Source organism: Scyliorhinus canicula, chromosome 16 (assembly GCF_902713615.1).
Source record: "Scyliorhinus canicula chromosome 16, sScyCan1.1, whole genome shotgun sequence".
NCBI lineage: Eukaryota > Metazoa > Chordata > Chondrichthyes > Carcharhiniformes > Scyliorhinidae > Scyliorhinus > Scyliorhinus canicula.
The window spans coordinates 86626586-86650643 of record NC_052161.1 but is presented as its reverse complement, the minus strand read 5'-3'; positions in this window follow the sequence as shown (position 1 = coordinate 86650643).

Sequence of the window (24058 nt, the reverse complement as noted above, 5' to 3'; positions counted from 1 at the left end):
ATGTCAGGCAGGCCTTTAGGGAGCTAGGATGGAAGCTCAGAGCGAGAACAAACAGAGTTGTTATCTCTGGGTTGTTGCCCGTGCCACGTGATAGTGAGATGAGGAATAGGGAGAGAGAGCAATTAAACACGTGGCTGCAGGGATGGTGCAGGAGGGAGGGATTCAGATTTCTGGATAACTGGGGCTCTTTCTGGGAAAGGTGGGACCTCTATAGACAGGATGGTCTACATCTGAACCTGAGGGGCACCAATATCCTGGGGGGGAGATTTGTTAGTGCTCTTTGGGGGGGTTTAAACTAATTCAGCAGGGGCATGGGAACCTGGATTGTAGTTTTGGGGTACGGGAGATTGAGAGTATAGAGGTCAGGAGCACAGATTTGACTTCGCAGGAGGGTGCCAGTGTTCAGGTAGGTGGTTTGAAGTGTGTCTACTTCAATGCCAGGAGTATACGAAATAAGGTAGGGGAACTGGCAGCATGGGTTGGTACCTGGGACTTCGATGTTGTGGCCATTTCAGAGACATGGATAGAGCAGGGACAGGAATGGTTGTTGCAGGTTCCGGGGTTTAGGTGTTTTAGTAAGCTCAGAGAAGGGGGCAAAAGAGGGGGAGGTGTGGCGCTGCTAGTCAAGGACAGTATTATGGTGGCGGAAAGGATGCTAGATGGGGACTCTTCTTCTGAGGTACTATGGGCTGAGGTTAGAAACAGGAAAGGAGAGGCCACCCTGTTGGGAGTTTTCTATAGGCCACCTAATAGTTCTAGGGATGTAGAGGAAAGGATGGCGAAGATGATTCTGGAAAAGAGCGAAAGTAACAGGGTAGTTGTTATGGGAGACTTTAACTTTCCAAATATTGACTGGATAAGATATAGTTCGAGTACATTAGATGGGTCATTCTTTGTACAATGTGTGCAGGAGGGTTTCCTGACACAATATGTTGACAGGCCAACAAGTGGCGAGGCCACATTGGATTTGGTTTTGGGTAATGAACCAGGCCAGGTGTTAGATCTGGAGGTAGGTGAGCACTTTGGAAACAGTGACCACAATTCGGTGACCTTTACGTTAGTGATGGAAAGGGATAAGTATACCCCGCAGGGCAAGAGTTATAGCTGGGGGAAGGGCAATTATGATGCCATTAGACATGACTTAGGATGTGTTGGTTGGAGAAGTAGGCTGCAAGGGTTGGGCACACTGGATATGTGGAGCTTGTTCAAGGAACAGCTATTGCATGTTCTTGATAAGTACGTACCAGTCAGGCAGGGAGGAAGGGGTCGAGCGAGGGAACCGTGGTTTACCAAAGAAGTGGAATCTCTTGTTAAGAGGAAGAAGGAGGCCTATGTGAAGATGAGGCGTGAAGTTTCAGTTGGGGCGCTTGATAGTTACAAGGAAGCGAGGAAGGATCTAAAGAGAGAGCTGAGACGAGCAAGGAGGGGACATGAGAAGTCTTTGGCAGGTAGGATCAAGGAAAACCCAAAAGCTTTCTATAGGTATGTCAGGAATAAAAGAATGACTAGGGTAAGAGTAGGGCCAGTCAAGGACAGTGGTGGGAAGTTGTGTGTGGAGGCTGAGGAGATAAGCGAGATACTAAATGAATACTTTTCGTCAGTATTCATTCAAGAAAAAGATAATATTGTGGAGGAGAATGCTGAGACTCAGGCTATTAGAATAGATGGCATTGAGGTGCGTAGGGAAGAAGTGTTGGCAATTCTGGACAAGGTGAAAATAGATAAGTCCCCGGGGCCGGATGGGATTTATCCTAGGATTCTCTGGGAAGCCAGGGAAGAGATTGCTGAGCCTTTGGCTTTGATTTTTAGGTCATCATTGGCTACAGGAATAGTGCCAGAGGACTGGAGGATAGTAAATGTGGTCCCTTTGTTCAAGAAGGGGATTAGAGATAACCCCGGTAACTATAGGCCGGTGAGCCTAACGTCTGTGGTGGGTAAAGTCTTGGAGAGGATTATAAAAGATACGATTTATAATCATCTAGATAGGAATAATATGATTAGGGACAGTCAGCATGGTTTTGTGAAGGGTAGGTCATGCCTCACAAACCTTATCGAGTTCTTTGAGAAGGTGACTGAACAGGTAGACGAGGGTAGAGCAGTTGATGTGGTGTATATGGATTTCAGTAAAGCGTTTGATAAGGTTCCCCACGGTCGGCTATTGCAGAAAATACGGAGGCTGGGGATTGAGGGTGATTTAGAGATGTGGATCAGAAATTGGCTAGTTGAAAGAAGACAGAGAGTGGTAGAGATAGAGATAGAGAAATACAGCACAGAACAGGCCCTTCGGCCCACGATGTTGCGCCGAACTTTTGTCCTAGGTTAATCATAGAATTTTGGACAATTTGTCATGGCCAATCCACCCAACCTGCACATCTTTGGACTGTGGGAGGAAACCGGAGTACCCGGAGGAAACCCACGCAGTCACGGGGAGGATGTGCAGACTCCACACAGACAGTGACCCAAGTCGAAATCGAACTTGGGACCCTGGAGCTGTGAAGCAATTGTGCTATCCACAATGCTACCGTGCTGCCCTTAAGAAGTTAACCTACACTCCCTTATTCTACCCTAATCCAAGTACCTATCCAATAGCCGTTTGAAGGTCCATAAATTTTCCGACTCAACTACTACCACAGGCAGTGCATTCCATGCCCCCACTACTCTCTGGGTAAAGAACCTACCTCTGACATCCCCTCTATATCTTCCACCATTTATCTTAAATTTATGTCCCCTTGTAATGGTGTGTTCCACCCGGGGAAAAAGTCTCTGACTATCTACTCTATCTATTCCCCTGATCATCTTATAAACCTCTATCAAGTCGCCCCTCATCCTTCTCCGTTCTAATGAGAAAAGGCCTAGCACCCTCAACCTTTCCTCATAAGACCTAAAAGGTAGTTGATGGGAAATGTTCAGAATGGAGTTCAGTTACGAGTGGCGTACCACAAGGATCTGTTCTGGGGCCGTTGCTGTTTGTCATTTTTATAAATGACCTAGAGGAGGGCGCAGAAGGATGGGTGAGTAAATTTGCAGACGACACTAAAGTCGGTGGAGTTGTAGACAGTGCGGAAGGATGTTGCAGGTTACAGAGGGGCATAGATAAGCTGCAGAGCTGGGCTGAGAGGTGGCAAATGGAGTTTAATCTGGAGAAGTGTGAGGTGATTCACTTTGGAAAGAATAACAGAAATGCGGAATATTTGGCTAATGGTAAAATTCTTGGTAGTGTGGATGAGCAGAGGGATCTCGGTGTCCATGTACATAGATCCCTGAAAGTTGCCACCCAGGTTGATAGGGTTGTGAAGAAGGCCTATGGTGTGTTGGCCTTTATTGGTAGAGGGATTGAGTTCCGGAGCCATGAGGTCATGTTGCAGTTGTACAAAACTCTAGTACGGCCGCATTTGGAGTATTGCGTACAGTTCTGGTCGCCTCATTATAGGAAGGACGTGGAAGCTTTGGAACGGGTGCAGAGGAGATTTACCAGGATGTTGCCTGGTATGGAGGGAAAATCTTATGAGGAAAGGCTGATGGACTTGAGGTTGTTTTCGTTAGAGAGAAGAAGGTTAAGAGGTGACTTAATAGAGGCATACAAAATGATCAGAGGGTTAGATAGGGTGGACAGCGAGAGCCTTCTCCCGCGGATGGAGGTGGCTAGCACGAGGGGACATAGCCTTAAATTGAGGGGTAATAGATATAGGACAGAGGTCAGAGGTGGGTTTTTTATGCAAAGAGTGGTGAGGCCGTGGAATGCCCTACCTGCAACAGTAGTGAACACGCCAACATTGAGGGCATTTAAAAATTTATTGGATAAGCATATGGATGATAATGGCATAGTGTGGTTAGATGGCCTTTAGATTTTTTCCATGTCGGTGCAACATCGAGGGCCGAAGGGCCTGTACTGCGCTGTATCGTTCTATGTTCTATGACACAACTACTGAGTTGGTGTACTAAAGAAAATGTAGTTCAAGACTATTCAATTTTATTATAGTATAATAAACTGTGGGTAAGAAATTAATGCTATGAAATCTAATGCTATGGAACTAATACAAACCTGACTAACCATGATGGTTTCCCCTCAAGACTCCCCCAGGCTACAGTGTCATGTGCAATTACTTGCCTGACACCTACTGGTAGGAGGCTATACATATTTACACTTACACTTGTTTATGCATATCACTACATCCCCTTTAATGGAGATTTCAAAGAAAACATATAATACATTATTTCAGTAAATATTATGTGATATGCATAACAATGTATTTTACATTATGTCCATTCACAGATCCAACCATTCCGGTTTCTGTCTGTTTCTTGTTGATTATCTCAACTTTGGTAAATCTGGTGAATCTGTGTGATATTTCTGACCTTCTGTAGGTCCATCTGCTGTGATTGTATCATTGTTCTGAACATCATTCTGTACTTTGACATTTAAACCGTTCACTGGTTGTGTCAGTTTCGATGAATGTAAACTTTCATATCCATCCTCACCTCGCTGTTCAGCAACAGGTTGCTTCACTTTTAGGAGTGTTCGTCTATTCCCCCTTCAAACCTGTCCTTGCTCAGTTATCACAGTACAGGACCTTGGACCTGTTTTCTGCAATACCTTAGCACGTTTTGACCAGTCATCAGGATCCTCCACTCTCACCATGTCATTCAGTTTCAAAGGTTTCAGACTCCTGGTAGACTTGGCATAATATTCCTTTTGTTTCTTCTTCTGAGATTCCATCTGATCCCTTATCTTCTCATTCAGCCTTTGCTTGGTCTGGCATGGCAGAGTTATTCGTAGTTTATGATTCATCAACATTTTTGCTGGCGATAAACTACAACTTAATGGAGATGTTCGGTAACTGAGCAGTGCTAAATATGGATCATCTGTACTGTCCATGGCCTTCCTCAGTCATTGCTTGACTATCTTAACACCTATTTCTGCTTTGCCATTTGATTGCGGTTATAATGGACTTGACATTAATGCTTAAAATCATATTGCTGTGCAACTTCCTGCCATTCTTTACTGTGAAGCATGGTCAATTACCACTCATTACGAACACAGGCATGCCATGTCATGCAAACGTTGCTTTTGTGTGCATGATTACTGATGTACCGTCAATGACCACGAGACGAGAATGGTGAAACAATCGAGGCTTTATTGCACAAGATGTTGTGCCTCCTGCAGCTGGAACCAGAATGGAAGCAGCATAGGAGAGCACACACTTTTATACTCTGCCTGCTGGGAGGAGCCAGCAGGCAGGGATTTACTGTGGTACCTGTAATACAGGGGCAGTACCGTAATACATGCAATGTGTTACAAGTGGTGTTTACCACATTCACCCCCTGTTTAAAAAAGAGTCCGGTGGGGGTGAAGAAGAACATTACAGATTGAGTCTGTCGGGGGCCTCCAGCCCCTCCACCATTTCTCCTAGCCCAATGGGGCACCCAATCCCTCCACCCAATCTTCCATCCTCGGGAACTCCAACCCCTCCAGAAACTGCATAATTCCCTCCACTCCGGGGGTTCAGACTCATACAACCTATTGTAGAAATCCCTAAACACCCCATTAACCCCATCGGGTCCAAAACCGTGTTCCCCCCTCCCCGTCCTTCACTTTCCCAACGCCCCTCACTGCCTCCTGTTTCCTCAACTGGTGCGCCTGCATCCTGGTCGCCTTCTCCCCATATTCATAAACCGCCCCTCTCGCCCTCCTCAGCTGCATAACCACCTTCACGTGGATAACAACACAAACTCTATCTGTAGCTTCTGCCGTTCCTTCACCAGCCCCGTCTCCGGGGCTTCCGAGTACCTCCTGATCACCTGCAGAATTTCCTCCACGAGCCTTTCCATCTCCACCCACTCTGCCTTCTCCCTGTGTGCCAATATCCAAATAAACTCCCCTCTCACCACTACCATCAATCCTCCCCACAACGTGGCTGACAAGACCTTCCCTGTGTCGTTTATCTCCACATACCCCCGAATGGCCTCCCTCACCCTCTCACGCACCTCCTCATTCAACAAAAGCCCCACATCTAGCCTCCATTGCGGGCGCTGCCCCCCTCCCCCCCCAACTTACTCACCCCCAAGTCCGCCCAATGCGGGCCAGCATGGTGTGGCATTATACAAATGTACGGCATGTGAAGAGTTAATGTTATGTTAAACCTATCCACTAGAGGGAGCTAAGGAACAGTACTATAAATTGCACTGGTTCTTCAGCTAAGGGGAGGAATTAAGACTGGAGCTGATAGAGATAAGATTCATATGCCGGGATTCTCTGCCGCTGTGATTCCCCGTTATACTGGCGCCCGGGGTTTTACGACGGCGTGGGGCTGCCCCACAATGGGAAACCCCATTGACCGGCTGGCGTAACGGAGAATTCCGTCGACTGGTCGGGGCGGAAATGTGGCGCGGCAGGACCGAGAATCCCACCATAGTGTATTGCAGAGTTAGTTCAGATATAATCGTTATAGTTAGTAGATAGAGATAGTGTTGGTGAGTGTAGTTTAATTCTGACATGTATGTTTGCTATTCGGAATAAGTGTTGAACTCAAATTTAGTAGCGTGAATAAAATTAGTTTAGTTCTTCAAAAGATCTTTGTGTGTCTTTGCGATCACTAAGTCTTCCATCCCGGAAACCACTCACAAGGATCACCACACACGGTAGCACTATTGGCTCACAGCTCCAGGGTCCCAGGTTCGATCCCCGGCTTGGGTCACTGTCTGTGCGGATTCTACATGTTCTCCCGTGTCTATGTAGGTTTCCTCCGGGTGCTCCGGTTTCCTCCCACAGTCCAAAGATGTGAAGGTTAGGTGGATTGGCAGTGCTAAATTGCCCTTAGTGTCCAAAAGGTTATGTGAGGTAACTGGGTTATGAGGATAGGGTGGAGGGGGGAGGGGGGGGGGGCTTGAGTGGGGTGCTCTTTCCAAGGGCCGATGCGGTCTCTATGGGCTGAGTGGCCTCCTTCTGCACTGTAAATTCTATGATTCTATGATTTTATGATCTGATACCACTAACGTCGAGTACTCCACATTGACCATCCCCACCAACAGCGTCCTATCTCAGACAAAATGTCAATTCTGGAGTACACCCTGTGCAGATGCAAGAAAAATGAAAATTCCATCACCCTCGGCCTCCCAAACCTCCACGGATGCAACCCCCACCCCCTCCCCCCCCAGCAAGTGCTCCTTAAACCTCCTCAGCTCCTTCGCTACCGCTGACATCCTCCCCTGTTATATATTCCTTGCCTTTTCCTCCACGATAGCCAGATATGTAGCGTTGACAAAGAATATAAAAATAAGTAAGAAGTCTTACAACACCAGGTTAAAGTCCAACAGGTTTGTTTCAAATCACTAGCTTTTGGAGCACAGCTCCTTCCTCAGGTGAGCAGTGCTTCTTCACCTGAGGAAGGAGCTGTGCTCCAAAAGCTAGTGATTTGAAACAAACCTGTTGGACTTTAACCTGGTGTTTTACTGTGCTCACCCCAATCCAACGCCGGCATCTCCACATTATAAAAATAAGAAGTTTGAATTAAAACAAATTTATCTCACACTACTAAACTTGATTAGGTTTGCATACCTGAGTAACAGGTACTAAACTAATAATACTGAATCTGTCGTACAGTAATCAATATTCTATCTATTAAAATACACTATAACTTGACCTTGTGCTATATCTCCACAATCAATTCTTAGTCTGCTCTCATCAGCTTCTCATCACGTTCTCCCAGAATTCTTAGAGATGCTGCCTTATATACAATAACTTAGTAATGCCATCTAGTGTTTGATTTACACATAGTTTCTGATGTTAACCCTTTACTACACTGGCACTATACATATCATTACATCCCCCTTTTTTTGAGACTTTGTTTTCTAAATGACTAATGAAAAAAATGTATAACAGTAGTGCAGAATACATAGATATGTATATTAAATTAACAAGTGAGTAAGAAGAAATTATGCAAACAGTTCATTTGTGTTTCTTCACAAGTTATGTCTGTCTGGTTTTTTTCTTATCCTGGACGATCTTCTTAATTCAGTAAGTGGAGTGGTAGAAGTCTTGAATGTCTTCTGAAAGTCAACTGGTATCTTGGAAGATGTTATTGTAGAACAAAATAACCTTTCATGGAGTTGAAGATTAGGAAATAACATACTGGAAGGTTGAACTTTCAGAAATGGTCTGCGATTTCTTCTAACAATTGTACTGTCATTCATCTGAATGATGTATTCAGATGGGAGGGGCAGCAGGGTAGCAAGGTGGTTAGCATAAATGCTTCACAGCTCCAGGGTCCCAGGTTCGATTCCCGGCTGGGTCACTGTCTGTGTGGAGTCTGCACGTCCTCCCCCTGTGTGCGTGGGTTTCCTCCGGGTGCTCCGGTTTCCTCCCACAGTCCAAAGATGTGCGGGTTAGGTGGATTGGCCATGCTAAATTGCCCGTAGTGTCCTAATAAAAGTAAGGTTAAGGGGGGGGGGGGTTGTTGGGTTACGGGTATAGGGTGGATATGTGGGTTTGAGTAGGGTGATCATGGCTCGGCACAACATTGAGGGCCGAAGGGCCTGTTCTGTGCTGTACTGTTCTATGTATGAAAAAGGTGCTGTTTGACGTATTATCTTAGCTAGAGCAGACCATCCTCCATCAGGAATATGAATCCTCACTTGTTCATCCAGTGGTGTCACATGTCGATTGTAGAATTTCTCCTGAATGTTTTGTAGATGTTACATTTTTTTGTGACTGGCTGAAGATCTGGATCAGGAAGTCTTATGCATGGAAGGTACAGCGCTTCATCTGCCTAGCCCACCTCAAGAACAGGTGCAGGCACACGACCATCGCCCTCAGCGGCTCGTTCCCCTGCGGCTTCCTCAGTAGCGCCATGTGTGCCCCATCCACATACAAGGGCCTTACAAATGCCCCCTCTCCCAGCAGCTTCTCGAACATTCGAGCAACATACCCCCGGCGTCTGCTCCCTCGCTGCCCTCCGGCAGTCCCACGATCCTCAGATTTTGCCGGCGAGACCGATTCTCCAGGTCCTCCACTTTCTCTTGCAGCCGCCTCTGTTGATCCCGCATCATCCCCATCTCACTGCCATCGAGGCAAGCTGCTCCACGTGCTCCCCCACCGTCTCCTGCACCTTCTGGATCGCCTGGCTCTGGGCCTCCAGCATGGTCTCCTTGCGGTTGATCCCCGCCTTTATTGGGTCCACCACCCTGGCTAGGTCCCCCAAATTCCCCTTCCTCTGCTGGGTGAACTTCTTATTAGTGAAGCCCACCAGCTGCTCCGTCGACCACTGAGAGGGTAGGGCCGACCCCTGACCCTTCGCCATCTTCTCCTGTGTCGCAGGCACCACTCCAGCTATCACCTAACTGTTCCCTTCTTTTCCGGCCACTTCTGTCCACGAGTCCATCCATCGGTGGGACACTGTCTCCTACCACAACTCCTGCACCTTTTTAAATCAAAAGATCCACCCGTTAGCTGGGGAAAAGGTCCGCAAATTCCACCATGAGCGGGAGCCACTAAATGTGCGACCACTCACACTATAGCCACCACCGGAAGTCCGAGTTAAATCAGTGTTTCATAGTTCATAGATTGCGATGCTCAGGTTTATTTCTTGATTCGTTGATTTCATAGAATTTCATAGAATTTACAATGCAGAAGGAGGCCATTCGGCCAATCGAGTCTGCACCAGCCCTTAAGCCCACCCTATCCCCGTAACCCAGTAACCCCACCAAACTTGTTTTGGACTCTTAAGGGCAATTTAGCACGGCCAATTCACCGAACCTGCACATCTGTTTTTGGAATGTGGGCGGAAACCGGAGCACCCGGAGGAAACGTACATAGACACGGGGAGGACGTGCAAACTCCACACAGACAGTGACCCAAGCCGGGAATTGAACCTGGGACCCTGGAGCTGCGAAGCAACAGTGCTAACCACTGTGCTACCGTCCCGCCCATGATCTTCTCAATCCCCCTGTCATTGAGTCAGAATCTTCTTTCTTCTGATTGATTCTTGTTATCGGTCAGTTGAGTATCAGATGATGATGTACTCAGTTTTAACAAGTGTTCAGGAAACCTGCTGTTGGAAAACAATTGTTGAGGCTTAATTGGAGGTTGAATTGGAGTCGGAGATGGCTTCATCTTCAGCAATGCACGGCAATTTCTTCTAAATATCGAATCTTCTGACATTTTTACAAGATAGGAATGTGGAGCTGCCTGACTTAAAACAGGCGGAGTGGCGGACCATCCACCTGTTGGATCTCGTACACCTACACAATCTCCTGGAACTAGTGGAATCAGCTGTTTGGCTGAATTGTTATAATACACACTTTGAGTTTTACTGCTGCTGTCTCATCTTGTTTACGATTGGTTTATCATCAAGATTTGGTAGTTAGACTTGGTAATGTGGTATGGTGCTGTCTATTCATGAGAACTGGCGCAGGCGAGAGACCTGTCGATAAAGGGGTAGCTCGATAACTTAATAAAGCTAGCAAAAAATCTTGTCTCGCCTCATATGGTTTCTTCAGCAATTTCTTCATGATACCCTCACCTTTCTCAACCTTGGACTGGGGATGTAGAGGGCTTGACGGGACATGGTTGAAATTGTAGCACTGAGAAAATTCAGTCCATTCCCAACTATTGAAACAAGGTCCATTGTCCATTACAACCGTCAATGGTATCCTGTGGCTGGGATTCTCCGAGCCTTCGCTCTGCAATTGTGCCCAGCGCGGGGTCAGGGAATGGGGCATCGGACCTGCGACGCCTCTCCACGATTCTCTGGCGACTGGAGAATCACCGCCAGTCGATGCGCCGCCAGTCGGGGGCCGTTAAAGACCCCCGCGGCGATTCTCCGCAGACGACCGGCCGAGTTCCCGCATGGTTCCATCCTGCGGGAGCTCGGAGTCGCGGCTGCGGTGGTATCCTGGTGGGGGGGGGGGGGGCAGGGGGGATCCGTCACCGGGGCAGAGGGGGAGGTCCTCCATGACGGCCAAGCCCGCGATTGGGGGCCACCGATCAGGGAGGGGGCCTACTTGTTCCTCGCCGGCCCGCTGTGTGGGTCCACCGTGTCGTGCGGGGTGGGCGCCGCAGGCGGGCGCCGCGCACATGGGCGGACCCGCGGCCAGAAGTGCAGGGCCCCGGGGAAAATGGATGGGAATCGGGGGTAGGTAGCCGGGGGGGGGGGGGGGGGGGGGGGGGGGGGAGGGCTACGGGTTCGTTATGGGGGTTTGATGGCAAGCTAAGGCCCAAAAACAAACTGTAAATAAATGCCTATAAACATGTGCTTCGGCCATATTGGGGAATGTAAAATATGTATGCCGGCTAAAGGGGGCGGGCACAGTTGTTATTATGAAGGTGCTTACCTGTAAATATACATGTTCATTTTTGCATGTTTTTTTTTCTAATAATTTGTAATTTGTTGGATATAAAATATGAAAACTCAATAAAAAACATTAAAAAAAAAAGAATGCAGGGCCCCGTATTGGCAGCGGAGCTGCGTGGAGCACTCCAGGGCCCTGCTAGCCCCCTTCAAAATGGAGAATCACCCTGGACTTTCTAGAAAAAAGTCCGGAGTGATTCGCACCCATTTTCTCGCGTGCGTGGGCACATAGCTCCATCATTGCAGAATCCCGCCCCATGTCTAGAAAAAACATGTTTAGTTGCCTTGATGACTAACTGCGAACTCGAGTTTGTAAGTTTAATAACGTCGGGATAATTTGAGTAATAGTCAATAACGATGAGATAGTCTTTGCCTTAAAAGTAGAAAACATCTATTCCCACTTTAGACCATGGTATTGTAACAATATCCATCATTGTGAATTTCTCTTTCTGTTGAGCAGACTGGTTTCTGTGACAAATGTCACATTCAGAAACATAATTTTCAATGTCTGAATTTATGCCAGGCCAATACACGGATTGCCTCGCGCGTCGCTTACATTTCGCAATTCCCTGGTGTCCTTCATGGATCTGGGTAAGAATCTGTCTTCCCAACTTTGTAGGAATGACGATTCTATTCAGTTTGAGGAAAAATCCATTCACTACAGAGGTCATCTTTAACACATCTGAAGCTGGAACAGCTTGCATTTGGTCATCCATCCGTCATGTGGTGGATCACTCACTGAAAAACTTCATCCTTTGCAGTTTCTTCTTTGATGAGTCATAATTTGACATCAGAAACAGGTAGTGCATCAACTAGCTTGTCAGCTTGAGCTTCTATCACCTGCACAAGATCTGGAATATAGCCTCATGTTCAGTAGCACGTGATAAAGTATCTGCAAGGATCAGATGTTTTCCTGGAGGAAATACTAGACAAAAATCATATCTTCTGAATCTCATTAGCATTCTTTACAATTGGGCGACTTGTCATTTAGCCTCTTGTGAATTATACGCACAAGCAGCCTATGATAGTTCTCAATCACAAAGGTAGGTCGACCATAAACATAATCGTGAAATATTTCAACACCCATCACCAGACCAAGGCATTGCTTTTCAATCTGTGCATAGCGCTGTTCGGTGGACGCCATGGCTCGAGAAGCATATGCTACCAGTCTCCACAGATCATCTGAGATTTTCTACAGACGAACAGAAGAAAACGGATCAAATGGAGAAAAACTTCTCATTCCGATATTGAAGCACAACTCAGTCAACAAGATTGATATTGCTGACAAGAAACATTTAAAGCAGATGTCGTCTGTTCATTTAAAGAAAGATTGGACCATGCCATTAAAAGTAAATGGGTCAAAAAAAAATTTCAAGTTGGATACTGGAGCTCATGCAAATCTGATCACTGAATCAGACCTCTCCAAAATACAGTGTCCTCCTCGAATTAAGAAGTTACTAAATGCCAACTGAAGGACTACAATGGCAACATCATTAGCACAAGAGGATCGTGTTGTCTATCAGTAAGCAACAATGATATCCACCTGCCAGTGTAATTTGAAACAGTTGATGCAATAAATCATCTCTACTCAGAGTTGATGCTGAATCTTGTGGAAATGATTCACAGCGCCAATCGATGTGTTGGTTCACAGCAAGATGACAGAGGACATCCTTGCTGGATTTCCAAATGTATTCACTGGAATAGGTATGTTACCATTTACCTATAAAATTGAGCTTAAAGAAAATGCTACACCAATAATATATCCTCTGAGAAGAGTACCAGCTCCTCTTAAAGGACGTCTCAAGCAGGAATTGGATCGTACGCAGAAACTGAACATCATATCCAAGATAACTGAACCTACAAATTGGGTTAGTTCCATGGTATGTGTACGAAAGCCTAATGGAGATCTCCGAATATGCATAGACCCAAAAGATCTGAACAAGCATATCAGAAGAGAGCACTATCCAATTCCGAAGCACAAAGAGATTACAGGAGAGATCGCACAGGCAAAACATTTTTCGAAGTTAGGTGCCTCGAAAGGAATTTGGCAGCTACAACCTCATAAGTCCAGCAGAACGCTCTGTACTTTTAACACACTGTATGGAAAATATTGGGCTAAATTCTCCATTTTGGAGACTAAGTCCCCATGCCGAAGTGAAAACGGTGGTGTTTTACGCCAGGAAAACTGGGGTAAAATGGCCGCTGATTCCCCGTTTTGCTGGGGGCTAGCTGGGAGGCAGCGTAGAGCTTGCAGCTCTAGCTGCCAATGCGGCCCTTAGCCGTGCTCCATGGCTGACCCATTTTGATCCATGGGCAGCACAGTAGCACAGTGGTTAGCGCAGTTTCTTCACAGCTCCAGGGTCCCAGGTTTTATTCCCAGCTTAGGTCACTGTCTGTGCGGAGAACACATGTTCTCTCTGTGTTTGCATGGGTTTCCTCCGGGTGCTCCGGGTTCCTCCCACAATCCAAAGATGTGCAGGTTAGGTGGATTGGCTATGCTAAATTGCCCTTAGTGTCAAAAAAAGGATAGGTGGGGTTATGGGGATAGGGTGGAGGTGAGGGGATATGGTGAAAGTATGGGCTTAGGAAGGGCGCTCTTTCCAAGGGCCGGTGCAGACTCGATGGGCCGAATGGCCTCCTTCTGCACTGTAAATCTATGATATCACAGATGCTTATGAGATTTGCTCTTGCTCCTGTATCTAACTTCACAGTGATAAGCGATCGATTTATCAACAAAGAAACTGTCCATTTGTTCTTTGTCACTATTCCACAATCATTTTTATTACTTTTGGTTCTTTTAGGCCTTTTATTCATTTTATTCCTTTTGGCTGTGTTTGTCCTGTCTTCATCTGAAAAATGTGCCTTCCAAGTCAATGTCACCAATAGTATTGATTGGCTTCCCTGCATTAACATTTTTGCTTGTGAAGCATTGTTTAGCAAAATGTTTTTTCCTTTACACTTTGTGCAAACTTTGCCCTAAGTTGGACATTGCCTCGGTAGGTGCCAGTTTCCACATCTTTTCCATGTAATGGCTGCTTCTGCCGAGAATTTAAAATGGCCACCGCTGCTGAAACCATGTTTTATTTTTGAGTGCATCACAACATCTATGGCGTCGGCATCGCTCCCACTTTTCACTCCAAAACTTTGTTCTTCAATGTGCTGATATGTTGCGCAGCTAGTTCACTAGCGGGGCAAATCTTAATCGCATCTTCTAACTGATGCTCATTCTCCTGTAAGAGAAGTTCAAGCACCTTATCATCATTTACTCCAAAGACAATTTGATCCCGAATCATTGCAGATTTTAAAGTCGTGAAGTTACACATTTGCACTTTTAACTTGAGGTCGGTGAGAAAGCTGTTAAAGGTCTCGCTCAAAAGTTTCATTATTTTTCGGCATGTAATACTCATCAAATTTTTTTATGACGGCATCGAAGCTTTTACCATTGTCCTCTTGTTCATATATGAAGGTGTTATAAATCTCAATCGCCTGTGGGCCGGCTACCGTTAGCAACAACACTATCTTTCTTTCGTCTGGCTCCGCCTGCAATCTTAGAGCTGCTACATACAGTGTAAACTGTTGTTTAAATGTGCACCAATCGCCATCAACATTACCGGTTATTCAAAGTTGTTTAGGAGGTTGTAAACTTTCATTGGTTTTGCATTTTCAGAGATTTTGTTTTCGACAAGATTGCTATTACCTTTGATGTTCTTGTAGCACTGTTTCAAAAAATTTGAAGACTATAAGCCTGTTGTTCAAGAAGACTATGTCCTTCAAATCTTCACACTTCTGATCTTTTAGCTTTTGACGACCCCTGGTACCATGTTATGTTCTTGCACAGAGACAATTACTGAGTCGGTGTACAAAGGACATCTAGTTCAAGGCTAGTTAATTTTATTATAGTGTAATGAACTGGGTGGGAAACTAATGCTATCAAACTGGAACAATACAAACACGACTAACCACGATAGTTCCTCCCCCAGACTCCCTCCGGGTTACAGTGTCACGTGCCTGACACCTACTTATCGGAGGCTATATATATTACACATACACTTGTTAATGCATATCACTACAAGCTTCTGACTTATTATTCCCATTCATGAAGCAGGAATTGGATGTGGAATATGTCCAACAATCCAGTTTTGTAAATCAAGGCGAGAGCTGTTTTAATTCATTCAATTTTAATTAACTGTAAAAGGGGTGCAAGTTGAGTGGAGCACAGGGCAGTCAGGGTAACGGTTCCAGGTGATGCGGGGAGATCAGAGAAAGTCGGGGTTTGTTTTCCTTGGGGCAGAGAGAAGGTTTGCGCAAGGTGGTCAAAATCTTAAGGAAGGAGGTCTGGGAGAGTTGAGAGTCAGGCAGGTGTTCCATTTGGGGAGGTGAAAGAGCGACAACGAAAGGTGGGTGCAGAATCCGACAGGAGAGACAACAGGATCGCACGTTAGGATAGGAATGAATAATAGGCTTATTACGGTGTCCGCAAATAACAACACTACATCTCCTCTCCCCGAAGGTTTAGATTGAGAGGTTCCCCATTGTTAAGGGGAAATCCTGCCCAATTACCGGGGGAGTTCACACTCAGCTGAGAAAGAGGGGGAATCACATAGAGCACAATCCGGGGGGTCATAACAGTGGGGACACACAGATTCGAGCGGGAACGGTGAAAGGTGCAATGGGGAGACGGGGAGAAATGTTTGGACATGGCGAGCAGTCAGGATGTGGTGCGAGCTGCCTGTGGGGGCAACCAGTTCGATCGAGGGAACTGAGAGGGGATTTAGACGGTCATTTGGGGAGGAGGGTTGAGCCAGGGTTACAGGGGGAAGGTGGGGCACTGGGCTGGGGTGACTTGCTCATTCCGAGGACCAACGCAAACAGGACGGGCACAATGGCCTATCTCGGCGCTCTGCACAGGCAGTGATTCTGGTTCTCAAATAGTTTGGGATCCACAAGGGGGCAGGGGAAGGCCAACTTTGGCAGACAAAGCTCTTGTTTAGCAACGCGATCAGAACCTGGTCAAAGTTAACCCTGTGCCTCAGCCCAAGGTGCCACATATCGAGAAGCCCCATTCCACTGGGGGCAGACGGTGCCTGACCACAGTGACCAGGGACAGCGAGAGAGAAAGAGACAGAGGGCGCAATTCTCACTCGAGGGTAACGAGGCCAGTGAACAGCGGTAGTGGCAAAAATTGAGACCTGCGCCATAGTATCGCCATAGTTTACTGACAGTCATGCCACTGGCCGGGGGGCTTCTGCCAGGGCTGGGGGGAGTAGTGGGGGTTGGCCAGGAGGTTGGCCGTTGGTCTGCGTGGACGGGCACGGAACACCATTTCCGCAGCCGGCAAGGCGACCATGCAGCTACACACACCGTTAACAGACCGCTTTGAACTTAGTGCCATGGGTCGTATAGGTGTTCCCCTGGATGTCCTCTGGCCCCAAACCTCCTGTCAGTGGCGCTCCAGCACAATCAGTGCCATCTTGTTGGCTGGGATGAGTGCGTGTGGGCAGTGTAATGTGTGTGTGCGGCTGCAGCTTGTCAGCCTCCCGCGTGTCCATTCATGGACCCAGGGAAGCCTGCACCGTTTCTCATTAGAATCAATTGTGTTCCACGCGTCACCGGTCAGCCCCTCAATAGTAGTAGAATAAGTGCAGTTGCGGCACCAGTTCTTCTGTCGTGTACGTCCACGGATTCTCCATTGGCGTCAACACAGTCTCAGAAAAGGGCAGCACGGTGGCGCAGTGGGTTAGCCCTGCAGTCTCACGGCGCCGAGGTCCCAGGTTCGATCCTGGCTCTGGGTCACTGTCCGTGTGGAGTTTGCACATTCTCCCCATGTTTGCGTGGGTTTCGCCCCCACAACCCAAAGATGTGCAGGCTTGGTGGATTGGCCACGCTAAATTGCCCCTTAATTGGAAAAAATGAATTGGGTACTCTAAATTTAATGAAAAAAAACACAGTCTCAGAAATGGAGAATCCAGCCCAGAGAGAGGGAGAGCAAGAGACAGAGAGAGAGGGAGAGAGAGAGAGATGCAGAGAGGGACACAGAGGGGGAATGAGAGAGAGACAGAGAGAGGGAGGGAGAGAGAGACAGAGAGAGAGAGAGAGAGAGGGAGAGAGATGCAGAGAGGGACAGAGGGGGAATGAGAGAGAGAAGAAGAGGGGAGAGAGAGACAGGGGGAGACAGAGAGAGAGAGGGGCGGAGAAAGAAACAGACAGAGAGAGACAGAGAGAGAGAGAGAGACCAAGAGAAAGACAGAGAGAAACATAGAGCGACAGAGATAGAGAGTGAGACAATGAGTGAGAGAAAGATAGTGAGAAAGAGAGAGTGAGAGAAAGACAAGGATAGACAGAGAGGGACATAAAAATAAACAGGGACAGGCAGTTCATTCCTCTGTCGCTCTATCTCTGTCTGTCCCTGTCTGTCTCTCACTTTCTCTGCCTCGCTCCCCCCTCTCGCTCTCTCGGTCCCTCTGTCTTTCTTCTTCTCTCTCCGTCTCTCTAGCTGTCTCTCTCTCTGTGACTCTTTCTCTGTCTCTGTCTCGCTCTGTCTGTCGGTCTCTCTTAATCTCCACCCCTCTCCTCCCACTCTCTCTAGTTATGGGATATGATGAAATGGCGGAGGTATTGAACAAATATTTTGTATCGGTCTTCACAGTGGAGGACACTAATAACATGCCAGCAATTGACCGAGAGAAGAAGGTAGGTGAGGACCTGGAAACCATTACTATCACGAAAGAGCAAGTGTTGGGCAAGCTAATGGAGCTCAGGATAGATAAGTCTCCTGGCCCTGATGGAATGCATCCCAGGGTACTGAAAGAGATGGCTGGAGTAATAGCAGATGCACTGGCGGTAATTTTCCAAAATTCACTGAACACTGGGGCAGTCCCAGAGGATTGGAAAACAGCAAATGTGACGCCACTGTTTAAAAAGGGAAGTAGACAAAAGATGGGGAATTATAGACCGGTTAGCTTAACCTCTGTCGTGGGGAAGATGCTTGAGTCTATTATCAAGAAAGAGATAGGAGGGCACCTCGATAGAAATTGTCCCATTGAACGGACGCAGCATGGATTCATGAAGGGCAGGTCATGCTTGACGAATCTCTTGGAATTCTATGAAGAAATTTCGAGCAAGGTAGACAAAGGGGACCCAGTGGATGTGGTGTACCTAGATTTCCAAAAGGCCTTTGACAAGGTACCGCACAAGAGGCTGCTGCATAAGATAAGGATGCATGGTGTTAAGGGTGGAGTACTAGCATGGATAGAGGATTGGTTGTCTAACAGGAAACAAAGAGTGGGAATAAATGAGTGCTATTCTGGCTGGCAATCAGTGACGAGTGGTTTGCCTCAGGGATCGGTGTTGGGACAATTGTTTACAATTTATATAGACGATTTGGAGTTGGGAACTACGTGTAAGGTATCCAAGTTTGCAGATGACACGAAGGTGTGTGGCAGAGCAAAGTGTACTGAGGACTGTAAAACCTTACAGAGGAATATTGACACATTGAGTGAGTGGGCAAAGGTCTGGCAGATGGAGTATAATGTCAATAAGTGTGAAGCCATGCATTTTGGTAGGAGTAACAATAGAACGGATTACTTAAATGGTAAAAAGCTGCAGCATGCTGCTATGCAGAGGGACCTGGGTGTACTTGTGCATGAGTCACAGAAGGTTGGTCTGCAGGTGCAACAAGTAATTAGGAAGGCAAATGGAATTTTGTCCTTCATTGCGAAGGGGATTGAGTTTAAAAGTAGAGAGGTAATGTTGCAGTTGTACAAGGTGCTGGTGAGGCCACACCTGGAGTACTGTGTGCAGTTTTGGTCTCCACACTTGAGGAAGGATGTGCTAGCACTAGAGGGGTGCAGAGGAGGTTCACTAGGCTGATTCCGGAGTTGAGGGGGTTATCGTATGAGGAGAGGCTGAGTAGATTGGGATTATATTCACTGGAATTCAGGAGGTTGAGAGGGGGGGGGGATCTAATAGAAACATATAACATTTTGAAGGGAATGGATAAGATAGAAGTAGAAAGGATGTTTCCACTGGTAGGTGAAAGTAGGACAAGAGGGCATAGCCTCAAGATTAAGGGGAGCAGATTTACAAAGAACAAAGAACAAAGAAAATTACAGCACAGGAACAGGCCCTTCGGCCCTCCCAGCCTGCGCCGATCCAGATCCTTTATCTAAACCTGTCTCCTATTTTCCAAGGTCTACTTCCCTCTGTTCCCGCCCATTCATATACCTGTCTAGATGCTTCTTAAATGATGCTATCGTGCCCGCCTCTACCACCTCCGCTGGTAAAGCGTTCCAGGCACCCACCACCCTCTGCGTGAAAAACTTTCCACGCACATCTCCCTTAAACTTTTCCCCTCTCACCTTGAAATCATGACCACTTGTAACTGACACCCCCACTCTTGGGAAAAGCTTGTTGCTGTCCACCCTGTCCATACATAGAACAACATAGAACATAGAACAGTACAGCACAGAACAGGCCCTTCGGCCCTCAATGTTGTGCCGAGCCATGATCACCCTACTCAAACCCACGTATCCACCCTATACCCGTAACCCAACAACCCCCCCCTTAACCTTACTTTATTAGGACACTACGGGCAATTTAGCATGGCCAATCCACCTAACCCGCACATCTTTGGACTGTGGGAGGAAACCGGAGCACCCGGAGGAAACCCACGCACACAGGGGGAGGACGTGCATGCTACCCTGCTGCCCTCTCATAATTTTGTAGACCTCAATCAGGTTCCCCCCTCAACCTCCGTCTTTCCAACGAAAACAATCCTAATCTACTCAACCTTTCTTCATAGCTAGCACCCTCCATACCAGGCAACATCCTGGTGAACCTCCTCTGCACCCTCTCCAAGGCATCCACATCCTTCTGGTAATGTGGCGACCAGGACTGCACGCAGTATTCCAAATGTGGCCGAACCAAAGTCCTATACAACTGTAACATGACCTGGCAACTCTTGTACTCAATACCCCGTCCGATGAAGGCAAGCATGCTGTATGCCTTCTTGACCACTCTATCAACCTGCGTTGCCACCTTCAGGGTACAATGGACCTGAACTCCCAGATCTCTCTGCACATCAATTTTCCCAAAGACCCTTCCATTGACCATATAGTCCGCTCTTGAATTTGATCTTCCAAAATGCATCACCTCGCATTTGTCTGGATTGAACTCCATCTGCCATTTCTCTGCCCAACTCTCTAGAACATTTCTCTGTTCTAACTCTCCAATCTATCTATATTTTGTTGTATTCTCTGACAGTCCTCCTCGCTATTTGCAACCCCATCAATCTTAATATCATCTGAAAACTTGCTAATCAGACCACCTATACCTTCCTCCAGGTCATTTATGTAGATCACAAACAACAGTGGTCCGAGCACGGATCCCTGTGGAACACCACTAGTCACCCTTCTCCATTTTGAGACACTCCCTTCCACCACTACTCTCTGTCTCCTGTTGCCCAGCCAGTTCTTTATCCATCTAGCTAGTACACCCTGAACCCCATACGACTTCACTTTTTCCATCAACCTGCCATGAGAAACCTTATCAAACGCCTTACTAAAGTCCATGTATACGACATCTACAGCCCTTCCCTCATCAATTAACTTTGTCACTTCCTCAAAGAATTCTATTAGGTTTGTAAGACATGACCTTCCCTGCACAAAACGATGCTGCCTATCACTGATAAGTCTATTTTCTTCCAGATGTGAATAGATCCTATCCCTCAGTATCTTCTCCAACAGTTTGCCTACCACTGACGTCAAGCTCACAGGTCTATAATTCCCTGGATTATCCCTGCTACCCTTCTTAAACAAAGGGACAACATTAGCAATTCTCCAGTCCTCCGGGACCTGACCCGTGCTCAAGGATGCTGCAAAGATATCTGTTAAGGCCCCAGCTATTTTGACCCTCGCTTCCCTCAGTAACCTAGGATAGATCCCATCTGGTCCTGGGGACTTGTCCACCTTAATGTCTTTTAGAACACCCAAAACTTCCCCCTTCTGTATGACAACTTGACCGAGAGTATTTAAACATCCATCCCTAGCCTCAACATCCGTCTTGTCCCTCTCCTTTGTGAATACCGATGCAAAGTACTCATTAAGAATCTCACCCATTTCCTCTGAGTCCACGCATAAATTCCCTCTTTTGTCTTTAAGTGGGCCAATCCTTTCTCTAGTTACCCTCTTGCTCCTTACATACGAATAAAATGCTTTGGGATTTTCCTTAACCCTGTTAGCCAAAGATATTTCATGACCCCTTTTAGCCCTCTTTATTGCGCGTTTGAGATTCGTCCTACTTTCCCGATATTCCTCCAAAGCTTCATCAGTTTTGAGTTGCCTCGATCCTATGTATGCTTCCTTTTTCATTTTAGCTAGTCTCACAATTTCACCCGTCATCCATGGTTCCCTAATCTTGCCATTTCTATCTTTCATTTTCACAGGAACATGTCTGTCCTGCACTCGAATCAACCTTTCCTTAAAAGACTTCCAAATTTCAAATGTGGATTTACCCTTAGCTCCTGCCGAGTTTTGTTATACTCTGCCTTTCCCCAATTTAGTACTCTTCCTTTCGGACCCCTCTTGTCCTTGTCCATGAGTATTCTAAAACTTACGGAATTGTGATCGCTATTCCCAAAGTAATCACCGACTGAAACATCAACCACCTGGCCGGGATCATTCCCCAATACCAGGTCCAGTATGGCCCCTTCCCGAGTTGGACTATTTACATACTGCTCTAAAAAACTCTCCTGGATGCTCCTTACAAACTCTGCTCCATCTACGCCTCCAACACGACACGAATCCCATTCAATGTTGGGGAAGTTAAAACCTCCCATCACAACCACCCTATTGCTCCTACATTTTTCTATAATCTGTCTGCATATTTGTACCTCTACTTCATGCTCGCTTTTGGGAGGCCTGTAGTAAAGTCCCAACAATGTTACTGCACCCTTCCTATTTCTCAGCTCCACCCATATTGCCTCAGTGCTCGAATCCTCCATCATGCCCTCCTTAATCACAGCTGTGATATCATCTCTGACGAGTAATGCAACTCCACCCCTTCTACCTCCCTCTCTATCCCTCCTGAAGCATCTATACCCTGGGATATTCAGTTGCCAGTCCTGCCCTTCCCTCAACCAAGTCTCAGTAATACCAATAGCATCATATTCCCAGGTACTGATCCAAGCCCTAAGTTCATCTGCCTTACCTGCTACACTTCTCACATTAAAACAAATGCACCTCAGACCACCTTTGCGTTCATAATCTCTTCCCTGTCTACTCTTCCCCTTAGTCACATTGAGTTTATTGTCTCGTACCTTACTGGCTTTAGTTGCTGCTTCTTTACTGACCTCTAACTTCCTAATCTGGTTCCCATCCCCCTGCCACATTAGTTTAAAACCTCCCCAACAGTGTTAGCAAAAGCACCCCCTAGGACATTGGTTCCAGTCCTGCCCAGGTGTAGACCATCCGGTTTGTAATGGTCCCACCGTCCCCAGAACCGGTTCCAATGTCCCAAAAATCTGAACCCCTCCCTCCTGCACCATCTCTCAAGCCACGTATTCATTCTGACTATTCTTGAATTTCTGCTCTGACTGTCCCGTGGCACTGGTAGCAATCCTGAGATTACTACCTTTGAGGTCCTACTTTTTAACTTATCTCCTAACTCCCTAAATACTGATTGTAGGACCTCATGCCTTTTTTTACCTATATCGTTGGTGCCTATATGCACCACGACAACTGGCTGTTCACCCTCCCCCTTCAGTATGTCCTGCAGTCAATCGGAGACATCCCTGACCCGAGCACCCGGGAGGCAACATACCATTCGGGAGTCTCGTTTTCGACCACAGAAACGCCTGTCTACTCCCCTTACAATTGAATCCCCTATGACTATAGCCCTGCCAGTCTTTTTCCCGCCCTTCTGTGCAGCAGAGCTAGCCACGGTGCCATGAACCTGGCTACTACTGCCTTCCCCTGGTGAGTCATCTCCCCCAACAGTATCCAAAACGGTATACCTGTTTTGGAGGGAGATGACCGCAGGGGACACCTGCACTGCCTTCCTGCTCTTTCTCTGCCTTTTGGTCACCCATTCCCTGTCTCCGTCACCAATCCTAATCTGCGGTGTGACCAACTCATTGAACGTGCTATCCACGACCTCCTCAGCATCGCGGATGCTCCAAAGTGAGTCCATCCGCAGCTCCAGAGCCGTCATGCGGTTTAACAGGAGCTGCAGCTGGACACACTTCCCGCACATGAAGAGGTCAGGGGCATCGGCCGCGTCCCTGAACTCCCACATTGCACATGAGGAGCATAACATGGGTTAGGACTGAATCAAGGAGGAACTTCTTCATTCAGAGGGTGGTTAAAGTATGGAATTCCCTACCGAAAGGAGTAGTAGACGCTACTTCATTGAATATATTTAAAGATAGGGCAGATGTTTTTTTTTAAAATAAAGGAATTACGGGATATGGCGAGAATGCGGGTAAGTGGTTCTGAGACCACGAATAGATCAGCCATGATCTTATAGAACGGCGGAGCAGGCTCGAAGGGCCGGACGGTCTACTTCTGCTCCTAGTTCTTATGTTCTTATGTTCTCTCTCTTGCCGGCTCTCTACCCCCCACTCCCACTGCCCTGAGTCCTGAGTCCTGACGCTGGGATTAGGGAGTGTCGTGTTTCCTGTTCCCATGGCGATATCAGTTTTCTGACTCCTCGGCATC